General features: G+C 38.5%; 1 protein-coding gene across 10 annotated transcripts in view; it reads right to left on the reverse strand.

Moving 5' to 3' along the window:
* The window catches only part of EYA4 (EYA transcriptional coactivator and phosphatase 4), a 299,771-nt gene that overhangs the window by 156,478 nt on the left and 128,108 nt on the right, over positions 1 to 15,185 (reverse strand). Inside the window, exon 1 of one of the 10 annotated variants that reach the window (XM_066373191.1) lies at positions 1,384 to 1,436. The exons of the other annotated variants lie outside the window; for them this stretch is intronic. The gene's annotated coding sequence lies outside the window, so the exon portion shown is untranslated. Of the gene's footprint in view, positions 1 to 1,383; positions 1,437 to 15,185 lie in introns of those variants that run through there. 10 annotated transcript variants of the gene reach the window in all.

Below are 15,185 nucleotides of genomic sequence, written 5' to 3' on the forward strand. Positions count from 1 at the left end.
AAAGAGAAAAATTGAAGTAGAGATAAAAAAATATGTATTGGTCTGTCGCTCTCTCCTTCCCTCCCTCTCTCCCTCCCTCCTTCCCTCCTTTCCTCCTTCCCATCCTCTCTCTGGTTAAGAAGTTATAACAAAAGGCATTATTTGGTTATTGGTGTTTGTTTTTGCTGCCATTTCTGATGAGTCATTTTTAGTAGTTTGGGAAAATCTGACAAAAAAAATGAACACTCAAAAAGCAAAATAAGAGTGCAACATCATTATTCAATTACACAGGATTCAGAAAACAGTAACTGCAACTAAGAAAAGGAGCAGGAAACAGGAGAGCGCTGACTGATGCTCAGTAGACCCTGGAAACCAAACTGGAAAACTTATTGGCTGTGATAATTCATCCTCCCTTTCTTCAAACAGGTTCCCCAAACAACCGAACTCTGGCAGTAAATCAGTTTTCACAGACACTTAGACGATATTTTCTCCTTCTGAATTGTGTTTTTCTCACCAGAATAATGTAACGTGCCAACAGAGCAAAGCTCTCCTCAATTGTCTTGGATGAAAGGAATTTTTAAGATACCATAATTACTGTGACAGTTCACCCACATTTCAGCCCCTTGATGTAGCAAAAGAGCAATTCACACACTGTTTCTTCATGAGATGCAAAGATACAAAACAACTGAAACATAGTTTACCAAGGGCTTCTATATAAAGTTTTTAAATCAAAGCACATGCTCACATGCACATCCAAATGAAGGTAAAACAACGAGAAACAATTTTTTAAGCTGAAAGCAAACTTGATCTTACTGTTATAGCTTTAGAAAAATCATAAAGTTCCATAAATAGAAATATTAGCTTTCTTAAAAATATATAATACTTATCATTGAGATAACTAGATTTGAAATCTAGTGAAAAATCTAAATTCAACACAAAATTTCAAAATAAAAATTATTTAAAGAAAGAACCTTTCATTTAAATAGCTGGTATTAATTTTTAAAATCCTGAAGCATGTACCTATAAGGAAAAATTCCTCAAAGTCATCTGTTAATGTCTTCTAATAAAATGTAATTTATTAATTATCAATTATTGCATCACCTGCATTGCTTTGAGCATTAACATAATGTAATTTTAGTAGCTAAATTTTATGCAGTCAAGTCAAATGTATTTACCCATTTCAGAATGGGAAAGATTAGGGATTTTGTCTATATTAATCTACTTGATCAATTTTTGTGTTCATATTTCTTTTATCATCCTTATGCCAAAACTGAGAAAAATCCATGCAATTTATTTTAACCAATACTTTTCTCTGAGCTAGAACTGCCTATCATTAAAGGTATGAGTTACCACGTAACATAATAATAATTACAATGCTTCAATCAAAAGCTAAATACAACTTACCTCATTCAAAGTCCAAAAACCTGAAACTAATTCCAGTTTTATTTGGAAGTTGTGTGTGTGAGTGTGTGTGAAGTTCAACAGCCAATAAATTCCACTCTCGAGTGTGAGTAGAATGAAACCCGGTTAGAGGATTACGGAACACTCTGAGAGGTTTATTGTCTCTAACCAACATCTAGGTAGCCTTAAAACCACCTTGCTCTGGCATGAACCTCCGGACTCCAGAAGCAGTGCAGTTATTTAGGTTAACGAGGAGGAGACCTGGAGAGTAAACACTCTTAGCTCGGACCAATGGCTTTCCACGACCTTCCGTTTATAGTAAGATGACTTGCTGTCAGAGGTCACCCCCATCAATAGCTCCTGCCTTTCAGTGGAAACGAAGGTACAGCATTTACCCTGATTCCTGGGCTGTCAATCTGCTGGCATGGTGACATGTTCACAAACTACCGGTGCAGCTACTCAAGGAGTTAAATCCTTGCATTAAATGCTCTAAAAGTGAATTTTACTTAAATTTCTTTTAAAGCAAAACATTTATGTAGAAAAATACCTCATGCCAAATTAAGAAATGGTACTCATTTAAATAAGGAATAAATAAGCTTTGGTGCTCAGTTAAAGTCCCCAACCAACGCTTTATGTTGTTTGTTTGTTCATTGCGAATGCTTTTTGTTGTTGTTGTCTTGTTTTTTGGAGGAGGGAGAAGGGCTGTAAAAGTTCGCTTTCATTATTGTATCTCTCGGCTAGTACAACATTTTTTCTTTCCCCTAAGCACATGCACGTGTATGCTGACAAAGTGGGCAGATGATTACAGGCATTTTTAATTCCATTTTTATTTGAGGCAGAGGAACGAATGAACACACAATGAGAAATGCTCACCCAGAGGTTACTATTTTATGTAAAATGTTTTATAACATAAAACCTTTTCTGTTTAAGGAAGAAGATATATGGTAAGTTCTAATGAAATGAGAAGTAAACAAGAAGAGCTAAATTCAAGAAAAGGATAATGCAAACAAATCTCTTCTTTGGCATTGTGGGCCCCTTTTATCTAATGGTTTATTAAAAAAAGAATTGTTTTCTTTAGAGAAAACAATACTACGCAACTTTTCCAATTCCTCCCTTTAAAAATGTGTCTCAGAGATGTCAAAAGAAAGACTAAACTCATTTCATAAATTCCGCCTACGACATTTCAATTTAGCATTTACAGGCATTATGGGAATTACTGCCTCAAATTGTCTCCATAAATCTGGGATGAATTTCTGTTTCTTTTTTTTTTTCTCCCCTTGATCTTTACAGTGTGGCGCTAAGTGATACAGTGAGGCAAATATTTCAAAATAAAGACCTACAGAGCCAAGGAGTAAAAATACCTCATTCTGAGTCATTTGTAACACAAGTGTTTCTTGAAGTCGTTTTTATTTTCAAGAGAGGAGCTGAGTGAGAAGCTGTTACCTATTTCAGGTTTGGGCAGCACTATAGAAAGCTCAGTGCCCTTAGGAACTGAAGACGGCGCTGTCTCCCCACAGGACAGGCTGCTGCTGCTGCTGCTGCTGCTGCTGCTGCTGCTGCTGCAGAGAAACTGGGTAAGCTCGGACATTCCACCTGCAGCACATGCTCAGCCCAGGTTTGATGCCCCTACAATGCTTACTTGACAGCTGCCTGGCTCCATCAGCATTAATAAAACGAGTCGACTAATTATTTTACAGACGCCATGTTGACAGTTCAGTTCTTTGTTCCTCATATGGTTAGGATCACTAAAAATAATCTTTTTTTTTTGCATCCGGATTTCAAGCAGTTAGAGCTTCTTGAGTATTGTGGATAAATCTGAATTTTTAAATTCAACAGAATATGCTTCTGAAATATTTACTTTCTTAAGGGATTATAAGTCATTCAATATTTTCTAAAGTCTTAAGAGTTCAAGAAATATTCATTGAAGCAACGTTTATGTCTGTTCCTGTTATAATAGAGACCCAATGAACCATACCTAATATTCTAAGAGAGTAGGAAATAAATTCTCCGTGAAGAGAAGAGGGCTGACAATGGTCATTTTCCCCCTAATCTTGGGAGGGGAGTTGGTTAGAATAGGGGATAATGCCAAGGGCAACGTGCAGTAAAAACTTGGTAAATAAGGAAAATATTATAAACATGAAAACAATTGTTATTTGGAGTTCCAACTCTTAAAGAATACAAATAGCTACAAATTTTCTGATGAGAAATATGTATAATCTTTATCTGAGCTTACATAAGGGCATCAAAGTCTTCCTAGAATCATAAAATTAAAATGGTATATTTTTACTTTCCACTATTAAAATACGAAGAAAAATTACATTGATGGTTTTAAAATAACATTTTATCAATAGATATGGTCGGAATGCCTTTCTTGTCCCAATGTATTGCCACCAACTAATTATATGACCTGCAACAAATAGGTAAACCATTCTTTCTAAGCATCCATTTCTCTACCTGTGAAATAAAGACTTTCATCTCAGAGTGTCAGTGGTATCGTATATATTTTTCAGCATGAACTACATATTTTCAAAGACTCCATCTCCTAAAGGTATTTCATTTAACAATAATTGATTTCACTACGCATGCTTGAGATCAGGTACAGAGCTGTCAGTCAATGCTGTCAATTATTATGACATACCCTATGGGTACAAATGAGTTAATCACATTGCAAAAATCAAAGGAATGGAATGTTTAAAAAAAAACTATAGAGCCTGTATTATGGGTAAATGCTTGTTTGCCTTATATCTGAAAAAACTGAAAATGACACTTTGACCTCTAAAACCTCCATGTATATAGTAGTTTCTTCCAGTCTACCTTTCAGTGACAGAAGTGCGAGCAAGAAGGCCTGCCCCACAGTCCGATAAAAGTGACGCTGTTATGAACTGCTGACAGCTGAAGCAGTACACAGCAGGGACGCGCACGGTGTCGACACCACTCCAGTGTTTTTCAAATGCCTTCAACGTAATATGCAAAACGAGATTCATTTAATTGATCATGGCAACTCTTAGGTTTTGTTGAAATCACTTAATAAGCTTTTTAATTCAGAAAATAAGTCAGTCACTGTAGTTCCACAGGGTGCCATCTTCGTATCTGCCTTGACCACTCATTCCCCAGAAACAGCACAAGGTTGATGCTCTTATACTCATTGTATTCATTTTTCCCTACATCATTTTTCTGTATATTGTTTCATAATCTATCCGGCACCCTCGTTCTCCAAAACAATAAAATGCCTCCAGCCTCTTAGGTATAGCATTTCCTGCTACTTTTCCTTATTGTCTAAATAGCTATAAGATGGCTTTGTGAAAAATCCCAAAGAAGATATTAAAAATCTACACTGTTGGTGAATGTAAAGTAGTACAACCATTATGGAAGAAAGTATGGTGGTTCCTCAAAAAACTGAAACTAGAACTACCTTATGACCCAGCAATCCCTCTACTGGGTATATATCCCCAAAACTCAGAAACATTGAAACGTAAAGACACATGCAGCCCCATGTTTATTGCAGCATTGTTCACAGTGGCCAGGACATGGAAACAACCAAAAGCCCATCAATAGATGACTGGATAAAGAAGATGTGGCACATATACACTATGGAATACTACTCAGCCATAAGAAATGATGACATCAGATCATTTACAGCAAAATGGTGGGATCTTGATAACATTATACGAAGTGAAATAAGTAAATCAGAAAAAAACAGGAACTGCATTATTCCATACATGTAGGTGGGACACAAAAGTGAGACTAAGAGACATTGATAAGAGTGTGGTGGTTACGGGGGGAGGGGGGAGAGAGAGAGGGAAAGGGGGAGGGGGAGGGGCACAATGAAAACTAGATAGAAGGTGACAGAGGACAATCTGACTTTGGGTGATGGGTAACCAACATAATTGAATGACAAGATAACCTGGACATGTTCTCTTTGAATATATGTATCCTGATTTATTGATGTCACCCCATTAAAAATAAAATTTTAAAAATCTAGATATAAACAGAGTCAAGATGGGAAAACAAAAGAAAATCAAAAGTGCACTCACATAATTCTGACAACTTAAAACCATAGAGTGGAGAGAAAAAGAACTTAAAATTTCTGTATGTACAATAAGCTCTCAAAATGTTTATCTGAAAGAGACCATATGGAACCAAAACTAAACAGCCACCACAAATGCATAACAGCCTCCTTCTCCAGGTGACTGATATGCTGTCTATATTAGAATATAAAATCCAAAACCTAAGAGCCTACTTTTAAATAAACATTTAGCAAATTATGTCCATGCCATTGTATAACAAACATCATCTAGTAATCAATGCAGTAATTATATTTGCCATTTGTTTCATCTCTTCCTTCTTTTTCTGTTAAGACTGACAAACCCAAGTACATTCAAGAGCCAAGTGGGTAATCTTAAGGAAAGACGCTGGTCAGGCAGAGGTGGGACTATTGCCAAAATGAATGACCTGCCCCAAACCATTCAAGTTTCAGATGATTTATGTATTCTTATGTTTTAGATATCATCTATATGCTGCAGATTCTCAAAATTTTGTTACCTTCCATATCCATCCTCTGAATGCCAAACGCTCAGATACTCCTAATTTATATCTCTATATCAATATCTCACAACCCTATCAAACCTCGTGCTAGGGACTATTCCTTCTCCACTAATCCTGTCTTTGCTGTCCAATATTTTTCCTTGTAAATAAAGCTAGAAACCAGAGTCATTGGGCCCTTTCTTTCCTCTGGTTCTTCATCTAAATTCATCTGAGCAGCAGGAACCTGAAGAACTGACCTCAACCATGTGCCCCAGAGTATCAGACTGAATCAGCTCAATAAAGCTCATAAACCATCAAAGTCAGCCTTTAGAGAGCCAGGTGGCTTTATTCTTGTTTCTTTATTGACCTTTCTGTCTGGTCTGTGAATACCAACATGCCCAGAAGAGGAACTCTAAGACAATTCTGTCATCTATAACAATCATGGCTAGTGAATTGAACATGGGTTGAATACGTTCCAGGGCTAAGGTGCTATTGTTGATTACTTCAGCTAAAAATCAGAATAAATTTGATATCACCTTGTCTAATTGGAGACAGAGATAATGGCCCACAGGGCTACACAAGTTATGAGTCAGTTACCCCTCCATGAAACTTTCCTGAGTGACCCAGCGTAGCTTTATTTTGGACAGAGTTCTATATCGGATGAGTATATAATCTATAATTTTCAACGTAAAATCTCTTATGACACTCCTAATATAAAAGGGTTTTACACAACAAGCACAGTTCCAACATTAACACAGAGAATGCCCAGAAGGAAAATGTTTCTTACAACCGTCAGGGCACTATAAGTGGAACTGACATCAATTGGGAAGGCACGGGTGGAAGGTGCCTGCAACATGGCTTCTAGGTCAGTTGATGGGCCTTCACATTCCTAGATCAGCTCCAGTAACTGTGTCTAGTATTGTTTGGGGAACCAGTCAGTTCAATCTCAGTCCTGGAATGAATGAATCATAGCTCCGGGAATGATGGGGAAGACGTAAAGGTGTTCATAGCCCCTTTTCATGAGACCTGAATAAAATGGATCAGTTTCTGCTGTGGCTTATAGATGTGCTAAGGTTAAGGAAAATGGAGTTCAAACCTATCCAAGCTGCCACAAGTAGCAGACCAGAAATCAGTTAAATTTAAGGTGCTTTTAACAGTATAGGAGGGCATTTTCCTTCAAGAGGAAGGTTCTAAGTGCGGCTGTGAAAGACAAACAGCCCTGAATGTTTTTCCAACCACTGCACCTCCCAGGTCTAAGGACAGCAAAGTCCACACATTCAGACTTGTTACTCTGCCCCTCATCACTACAAAATCATGTGTCATGTTCCAGTAGCTACAACTTCACTTCTTTCCAATCATCCCCTACTTGCATGCAGATCTTTTAATGAGAAATATCATAAGCAAAAGGGTCAAGGCTATTTTTATAAAACTTACACAGGCCTATATGTTCCCCACATTGCCTATAAGGTCTGCTGTAGGGGACTGACTCAAAGAGCAACTATTCAGTCAAGTGATCAACATGATTATGACCTAGGATGATTCAATACAACAAGAAAACTCAAGTGGCTGAAGAAATTTGAATCCTCTGTTTCAACCCCTTTTGACTAGGCTGTCACCGAGAGGGTGAACCAAACAGTTGGCCTAGAGTAGCTATTAGGGGAAAGAAAGACTCATCCTGTCTAGAAATGGTCAAGAAAATACCTCAAATTTTCAAAATATAATATGTGACATAACCTCTCAACCCTTTCATCCTGATCATAACCCAGGAAGTGGCTGAGAGGCAATTCCTAACTAGGGCTTGTTGGATTCAGTAATCAAATTGTTTTTTACAATTTGTTTTGAAGAAAACTTTCCCAATGCTCAACAATATGAAATGCTTGTGGATGACTGGGAGCAGGGAGGAGCCACTGAATAAATACCTGCCTATCAGCCCTGGCTTCTGTAATAGACAGTACACCACTGTCATACTGATATAGACCAACTTTAAGGACCACGATGGTGTGGCTGGAGTTAGCTGATTGATGTGGCCAGCAAAGCCATAACCTGAGAAAGTGTCAATAGCAATGAGACACCACTGACAGTCCCTAGAGGGGGTCCAATGCTGTTAATCTGTCAGGATGGCAGGGATAAACTCCTGCAAAACATCTTCCCTCACTGAGACAAACAGGCCCACCATAAGCAGGAGTTACCAGTCTTCTATGCTGGTCACCCCTTCCTCTGAAACAGAGTGACTTCTCATTTGTGACTATGGATGTGCTGTAAGCCCAGTTCAACAACACACCGGGGCAGCAATGACAGCACTCTGGTTGGTGCAGCTGAATCAGCACCTTGATTCCAGTTGGTTCTCATCAGAGACTAGGTATTCACCATAAGTGTCTTCATGAACGATCCTGACAGCTTAACCATTTCCACAGCTTGTAGCCCCCAACAGGGGTATGTTAAATCTGCCAGTTGGTAGTTTTTCAAGTGGCAGGCCAAACACCTAGGTCACTGGTAACATTCCCAAAGACAGTAAATATATAACAAGATTCATTAAGGGAAGCATTGGCCAGTGCTATGAGAACTGCTTTGAATTCTGCACACTGAGCAGAGACACTATCTATTCTGCAATAGCTTATGGTGAGGCTGAACAGTCACAGAAGCTCAGTGGATGCCATTAGGTTTCAATTTAACCAATCTGTCAGTGAACCAGGCCCCACACTTAACGGAACCTCCTATGAATCAAAAAGATTAAGTTTTCCCCAAAGGAAGAGCTGCCACATGTTCAGGTGAAGTGAAGATGCTGCTGGTGTCAGCCCAGTTGCATTCCTGGCCACATCATTTCCATTTGACAACTGAGGCTGGCTGGGCCCTTCCCACCTTGTTACTGGAGTTGAACCACTCCAAAGTGAGAGTACCAGGCTGAGGAATGATGAAGCCTCCATTGGCCAGGCGTTCAGTTTGACTCAAAAGGACTGTACCTAGTATGCATGTCAGGCATAAATGAATCCAAAACATCAAGTGTTACCTCCAGGTCAATTGATAGAGGCTCCAATTAGGAAAGTCACAGTGACCTGAAGCTCAAAAGAGGTCACTATGATTGTGGGGCACAAAACATATTAGCAGCTCTTCTGGATCAGGAGAAGTCCCTGCTGGACTTTATAAACATTTACAGTGCACAGGGGGTCCTTGGGTTATGACAGTCTCTTTGAGTTTATGACACTCCCATAAAAACTAAAAAAAATTGAGACATGAGTGTTTCGGCTTACGCCATTAGCATCATACTTACAGACAACATGGATGAACTAGTTTGTGGCTGCTTGCGGCAGAAGAATATGCAGTAATGGAGTATATGAGTGAAGGAGTTAGCATCCCCTGTAATGCTTACCTACATTATTTTGGACTGTTAAAAGTGCAAGTGTTCCATGTGTATTAGGCTAGGGTGTGTTTCAGCTTACATCAAAATTCAGGTTATGTCACTGTCATAGGAATGGAACTGTGTCGTAACTCTAGGACTCCCTGTAATCATGTAAAATTCGGCAGTGTAAGCTACAACAATGCTATATTGAATTGGTTCAATGGGCCCCACCACAAGGCCTGTGAGCTTTCTTCCTACAGTGCAAACCCTACAAAGCAACAGTCACTAAATTCAGGCACCTCCTCCTTCCATGGGAAAGGTAGAATGGTGAAATGGGCAGCTTGGAAGTTTAAGTCCCTCCCCTCTCCAGAGTTTCCCAGCATGTAGGATGCTTCTTACATATTATTTGGTTGAGTGCATAAGACTTTTGGTCCTCCATCAGGACAGGGAGACCACAGCCTCATTCCTAACCTATATCTTTCTCCTTAGAAAAGCTAAAGTTGGGGTAGAGAGAGAGGGAACAATCTAGGGTTACAGGGGGAAAGAACAACTCCTTTTAGTAAGGAAGGTACATTTACTTTTAGCTTTGACTGACAGCTGGCTCAGGACTCAATCATATGAGCTTCTCAAGTTTTCAGTCCATGCAAAGAAGGCACTGTACTGGGGAGCAAGATCATCATTACTGACATCATCTATTTCAGCAGAACCTCTGGACTTAATAGCCATAACTGCACTATCTGTGGCTATGGTCTTCACTCCTTTTAGATGACTTGAGCTTAAGTTGCACAGCAGTAATTGTTTTAATCAGTCTATTTTAATTTACGATATTTACTGCTCTATTATTATAATAACATCTCTAAAGTTTTATCTTTGTTTCAGCAGAAGAATTATGGGACTTTCACCCAGCAAATGGGATGACTACTAGAATTTGTCTAGATTTCTTTTTTTTTTTTTTTTTTTGTATTTTTCTGAAGCTGGAAACGGGGAGAGACAGTCAGACAGACTCCCGCATGCGCCCGACCGGGATCCACCCAGCACGCCCACCAGGGGGCGACGCTCTGCCCCTCCAGGGTGTCGCTCTGTCGCGACCAGAGCCACTCTAGCGCCTGGGGCAGAGGCCAAGGAGCCATCCCCAGCGCCCGGGCCATCTTTGCTTCAATGGAGCCTCGCTGCGAGAGGGAAAGAGAGAGAGACAGAGAGGAAGGAGAGGGGGAGGGGTGGAGAAGCAGATGGACGCCTCTCCTGTGTGCCCTGGCCGGGACTCGAACCCGGGACTCCTGCACGCTAGGCCGACGCTCTACCACTGAGCCAACCGGCCAGGGCTGTCTAGATTTCTTTGAGTCAATTTCTCATTTCCTAGCAGATCATCTTCATCAGCATTTCAGGGTGGTAAGAACCCAAATACAACTCATCACCTAATCTATGGTTTCCATAGGAGCTTTTTTTTTTTTTTTTTTTTGTATTTTTCTGAAGCTGATAACAGGGAGAGACAGTCAGACAGACTCCCGCATGCGCCCGACCGGGATCCACCCGGCATGCCCACCAGGGGGCAACGCTCTGCCCCTCTGGGGCGTCACTCTGCCGAGACCAGAGCCACTCTAGCGCCTGGGACAGAGGCCAAGGAGCCATCCCCAGCGCCCGGGCCATCTTTGCTCCAATGGAGCCTCGGCTGCAGGAGGGGAAGAGAGAGACAGAGAGGAAGGAGAGGGGGAGGGGTGGAGAAGCAGATGGGTGCTTCTCCTGTGTGCCCTGGCCGGGAATCGAACCAGGGACTTCTGCACGCCAGGCTGACGCTCTACCACTGAGCCAACCAGCCAGGGCCTCCATAGGAGCTTTTTAATTCAGGGAAATCCCCCAAGAAGGCCATACTCCTTTACAGCAGCTCAGACCCACTGCAGGAACTCTAAACCCTTTTACTGCTCCCTAATGGGTCTAAGGTTGGTATGACAGACTACAGGAGAAATGAACTGCAAAATTGACCAAGTTTTGACATTCTTTTTTAACAACTATTATAGAGCCCACACTTTCATCTCTCAAGGGAACCAGTCAAATTTCTAGCCATTTGATTGGCTCCTAACTATAATGTTTTCAAAGTCCCCCCTTCCTTGCTTAGCACGTGAAATGAGAGCTGTTGTCTGGAGAGGGTCAGAACTTTCCTCCAGAACAGATGACTCATTGTACTATTTCTCACAATAAGATGGACCTAAAGTTGATCCAGAGATTGGCAAGGAAGTCCCTGTGCCTAGGATGGAGTAAGCCACCAGCACACCATCCAAGTAGCTGAGCTTGAATCTATTTCTGGGTACTTAGATTATGACCACCTTTCCTCAATTCATTGCCATTAACTGGAAAAAAAATGGAGGACCATTTATTCCCCAACTGACCAAAAAAATTGGTCAACATGTTCACTAATGGTGTTCATGAATTTCTCTCATATCCCATTAATCACCTATGATGTCTTCATCATTCCCCAGGGGAACACGTCATCTGGGTTACATTACAGCAAAACAACTCTGAGTTTAGGGAACCCAAACTTATTATAATGGGCAGTAAGCATGCTGTCCTTTGCTACAGCAGAATATGCTGTATTTTATAGGCAAATATTTCCAATGTAAAATCAATTTTACAATTAAGAATAATTATATATCACTGCTTAGTCTATTGAGACAACAAAATAATGGGAATACATAGTTTCCTTCCCAAACACCAGTAATGCCTCATATGTCTAATATTGTACCCTCATAACTTCATTTATCATGAAAATATCTAAATAAGGACCAAAAAAACTTTGCTTCTGAACAGTCAGAGAACATACCAAAGTCTACACACCTGAGTTCATTGACTATATTAATAGAAGAGTCCCATGGACTCTAACTCAGAGGCTACTGATAATTACTTTACACATACCCACAAAATTAAATATGCTAATTACCATGTTGCAGCTCTTCAGAAAAGGAGAAGGGTATAGCTGACATCATGTAAAAGAGTTACTACCCAAGAGCAAAGAAAATAGAAAGTTGTGATTCAAATACAAGAATCCAAAAGACTGTCCTTCCACACTTCAACTGCCCCTTAGGGTTTTGGTTTATTGAAGTGTGAAAAGGTTTAGCCAGGAGATTTTCACAGGAGGAAGAGGTGTCAGATACTGGAGCTCTAATCTAAGCTACTGGCAAGGTAACATTGGTCAAGTCATCCTCCTTTACCCTCAATGCCTATATTTGTTAAAAAATTAATGTCTTATGTATCTCAACTGGTTGCCTTAAGCTATTTTCTGTAATGTGCTTTATAATCTCTATAGGATTCTATGTCAGATAATTCTTCCCTGGGTCACTGTGTTCCAGCCACCATGTATTTCAGTCTTCTTGAAAACTAAAAGGGCCCTTTTCCTACAAGGCCTCTCATTGATGTTTTCAGTACTTGAAATGCTCTCCCCCATGGGCCATAAGACTGCTGCTATCTCTCATCCTTCAGATCTCAGCTTCAATTTCACTTTCTCAGAGAGAACTTTCTTGATCACTCAATTGAAAGTAGTACTTCCCTGTTCTTTCTTGTACTACTATCTTGTTTCCCTTAACACATCACAATGTGTATGCATTTATTATTATTATTTTTTGTTTTTACCTATCTAGTGCCTGTCTCCCTGCTAGTTCTCACACACTTTGTGAAAACTGGACCTATGTCTGTTTTTCCATGAGTTTATATATAGATTCTAGCAGAGAGCATCGTATAGAACGGCTCTCAACAGTTTTTTGTTAATGATTGAATGAATGAATATGTAAATATAAAGCAATGCTATCATGCATTTTAGAAAGCAATTACATGTGAAATTATTTTTAGAAAAATTCTCAATCAAAATAGTTCAATGAGAAAATATATTGGTACTTTACATGGGTAAAACCGAGGATAGCTAAAAAGCTGAATAAAAATGCATCACTTATTTATGAGTTTCATATGGGAGAAGTACAGATCTATAGATGCGTTTTTCAGTCCCAGAACAGTTTTTGAATCACCTATTCATTTTATCATTTGATCCTGTGGGAGAGTAGTTATCTCAATCTCACAGAAGAAAATAGCTAAAGATTCAGATACTAAGCAACTTTCTCATGGTCACAGAAATCATACTTAAGAGTCAAGACTCAAACTCCAGCCCAGGTACTGCCTCTGCTTTAAAGAGAGGCTCTAGTAGCAGGTTGAGTAAGAACATTTTTGTTTCTTATTTTCTAATGAATTTTAGACCTGTGAGTTTTGCTGTGTTAAAGCAAGAACTTCAATAAAATTAACAGTAAGTCAACAAAAGCTATGAAGTTAATAGCAGGGTTTTCTTCAGGGTTTCTTTTACCTTTAATATTTGCTTTAATTCAAACCATATTGAAAGGGAAATATGTAGCAACAAGACTTAGTAATACTTCAGGTAAAATTTCTCCCTTTCTCCCTTTTATAGCTTCATATTCATTTTGAAATATCCCTAAATTTTGTGAGCAGTATATATATATATGTATATATATATATATATATATATATATATCACATAGAATTACTATTTCTAAATATAATGTATAAATATATAAACAAATATATAATACTTAAATACATTTATATAAATGTTATATATATATAACTATCGTCCCCAAAGTGACAATAAGCATGACCATAATGTGAAATCTGTGCTTCAAGCAAAAAAAAAAAAAAATCAGAAAGACCCCTTTACTCCCTCCCTTAATTACAAAACAAACAACCCAGTGATGAAGGGTTCCACTTTATGTGAATGATTCTAAGCGAAATGTGTGAATAAGAAAAGCTGCTCCTGGATAATGGGCTTCCGTGTCTTTAGAAACCACTGTAGAACAAACAGTTTAGATTTTTGACATGACCTGGAAATGAGAGTGTTTAGATTTATGTCAAATTCTGAAATGTATGGGGCCAAGAGTGGAAAGATATTTTAGAAAATTTTCCAAATGATCCTTCAGTTCAAAAATCATCTTACAATTAGATCTGATTCTACTATTTAATTAGATTGGGGGAAAAATAACCTCTACAGAAAACATTTTGCTACTTTGACAATATTTAGGTATTTTTACAAAACAGATTTTGTGAGAATACAAAGGTCCTCCCTTTACTCTTTTTTTTTTGCTAGAAAATTAATTTCAGTTCAAAAGGCTCAGTTTAACCAGAACAGAAAAAAAAAAAAGAGGAACAAAAACTGTTTTAAGAACCAGTAAACAAGGACTATTAAGTATACTATAATTGTAAATATACAGGAAAAAATATCAATTTTAAATATATATAACTATTCTTAACCAAGTTTGTCATGAGTGAAAATAGAAATTTGAGTCTGATTCATGGTTTAAATAAACAACTGAGTTTGACTGAAAAAATAGCTTGCGCCTAATAAAAAGATTGTAATTAATTTTTCCTGAATAATCCACTGCACATTAGTTATACATATATTTAAAGTCACTACTGTGTAGGTATTTACTATAATCATATTATATATTTCATATTAACTATTATGATGCCATGATATGATATAAACTCTTGCATTTAAAATACTCACTGGATTAACCAATGTCCTTCACTTTCTTTTTAAAAGAAACTGAATAACACTTTGCTCACAGATAGTAGACTAATCTTTCATTTAAGCTCATTCTCAAAACTCTTTTACATTCATTATATCACTGGTCCTATTAATATCAAAAAAGCTGGCTTCATAATAATAACTTTCATTTCTGAATCTGAAACTTGAGTAGGCATCATTATCACTTCAGCAGCAATCAACTTCTGCTATCTTCTGCATAACTTTCATAGTAACATTCATAAATAATAAATAACCTCAGAGGTCAATACGTTCTAGGGAAAGTAACACAGAAAGTTCTGGCCAAGCACTGATTTCCCTATCATCATCACAACCATCAAAATATGTCTTAATCCAATGTGAGTAAAATAA

Source organism: Saccopteryx leptura, chromosome 3, assembly GCF_036850995.1.
Source record: "Saccopteryx leptura isolate mSacLep1 chromosome 3, mSacLep1_pri_phased_curated, whole genome shotgun sequence".
In the NCBI taxonomy this organism is placed as follows: Eukaryota; Metazoa; Chordata; class Mammalia; order Chiroptera; family Emballonuridae; genus Saccopteryx; species Saccopteryx leptura.